This window comes from Parus major, chromosome Z, assembly GCF_001522545.3.
Source record: "Parus major isolate Abel chromosome Z, Parus_major1.1, whole genome shotgun sequence".
Classification (NCBI taxonomy): Eukaryota; Metazoa; Chordata; class Aves; order Passeriformes; family Paridae; genus Parus; species Parus major.
Window position 1 is genome coordinate 69,637,438 of NC_031799.1, and position 2,017 is coordinate 69,639,454.

Here is a 2,017-nt window from a genome sequence, read left to right on the forward strand (position 1 = left end):
GCTGTGTTGTTTTAATTGTTGGGTCGTTCTCTTGCAAATTCCTGTTTTTCCAGCAGCTGCTTTTGCAATCTCAAGTTGCTTGTGGTTTTTTACATAAAACATGCTTTTATACTTGATCCTATATGTGTACAATAAAACACGAATTATATCAACATTATTATACACCTTAACAATTCCTTTCAGCAGGAACTTAGGAGTTACTGCAGGACACACGTATGCCATGGCTGTTGGATGCTCAAGTGTGTCTATTCCAAGAGTCATGCTCTCATCACCTCTCTCAAAAAAGCACACCAAATTGTTATGCAAATTCAGGTTTTGCATAACAGTGGGTCACTAGAGTTCAGGCAGAGGGGGAGGTAGAAAAATGGTCAAAATGGGTGGAACTGTGAGCCACAACATTTTTGTCAAGGGTTGAAAATGCTTGTGCAGGTTTGTGGTGCTCAGGAAACTGAGGCAGTTTTAGGTAAAGAGGAGAAAAAGACTGAAATTTTCTGGAAACAAACTGAGCAAGGGCATCAAGAATATTTCAATGACTGTCCACTAAGGACCACCACATGCAAAACACTGGTTTGACCTCTTTCAGGAAGAAAAAAAAAATAATATTTTATGTTGCCATTCATGTGCAAGAACAGTTTCTCAGTTTTCAGTAGTGCACATTAAAGATGCTGTAAGATATGAGTACTCTGTGGGAAGGCCGATAAGCTGAAATAACTTACCTATTTATGTATAAGTTGCAACAATACTATGAGGGTTTCGAGTTTACTCATAGGGAGTTGCAATATCACTTTATATGAGTGACAAAACACACAGCAAAAGGAGATTTTTGCAGTGGCTGTGTGTGTGTGTTACAGGCTAAAGTGTAAGCATTTATGGCTAAAGTGTACACAAGAAATTTTCCCAGCATCTTCCTTTTCTCTATGTTTCTTGGTCCTCCGTTAAGAATTCTGAGGAGTCTTCAGTCTAGGCTGATCAAAATGTGTCTCCCACAGTGTCTTCCCTGTTCTAATATTGATCTCTTATCTTTTGCTGCTTCATGTCCCTTTCCCAAGTGGAGTTGCTCTCTTGCTTTCTTACTTGCAGAAGAGGGGCCTCTTTTATGTGAGTTACTATTTTAAAAAAATCTCCTAATTATTGAGGATACAGGGAAGTGCTTTGCAATGAATTATGAGAGTGCATACAGTGTGGGATTTCAGTCCTACTACTAGTGTCAGGAAAATTAATCCACAAACACTAGAGGTTTATTTCCAAAAAGGAGACAGAGGAGTCCTTTTACTTTATTCAAATAAAAGGAGAGGCCATGGGGCATTCCCCTGGGGTCTCTCAAATTGTTGCAGGGCACAGCCTCCTTTTTATCCTAATTCCCGGCCGCTTGTCCCTTCTCTCTTTCCCCATAGGCTGAGGTACTTGAGAGGTACAGGCTTCCGGAACGCCTGGTACTTGTAATACCTTCCCCCCCACACCACCAATGCATAATCCCTTCTTAACTTTTAAGGAATTCATAGTGTTCTTTCAGTGCCTCCTAGATCTTCTACTGGAATCCATCCCATTGTTTCTGTTGTCTCTCACTGATAGCTGCATCTTATCAACGGACCCACAGCTTATTTGTAAAGACAAACCCATTATTCCTCTCAATCCCTCCTCTTTTAATTTTTGTTAATAATTGTCCTTACAAACTTTAGTTATCATTGACTTAATTTCTTGTTCTTGGGTCCTTTTTGGCTTTGTAATTATTTGCAGTGGCATCACTCTGGCCCTTTTGTAGCTATCTCTGGGTCAGTAGGCATGGCTACTACCTGCATTCTTTTGATCACATGTTGAATGAGTTGTATTAAGCAAGAGATCATGCATGGTAAAAAGATTAGAGTTGCTACAACACATAAGAGGAAAAAAAGCATTTGTTTGACTCATAGGCCACCAGGTAACCATGAAAACATGTCTCATTCCCATCCTTTCCATGTTTGGACCGGTACATGGGCTAACTTTCTTATTCCTTTTGTTATTTGTTTTACCACTTTTC

General features: G+C 39.7%; 1 long non-coding RNA gene across 1 annotated transcript in view; it reads left to right on the plus strand.

Moving 5' to 3' along the window:
• Positions 1-1,751: 1,751 nt before the first annotated feature.
• Positions 1,752-2,017, plus strand: part of LOC107215944 — a 438-nt gene continuing 172 nt past the window's right edge. Inside the window, exon 1 of the long non-coding RNA XR_001525309.2 lies at positions 1,752-1,918. This is a non-coding gene — a long non-coding RNA (uncharacterized LOC107215944). The remainder of the gene's footprint in view (positions 1,919-2,017) is intronic.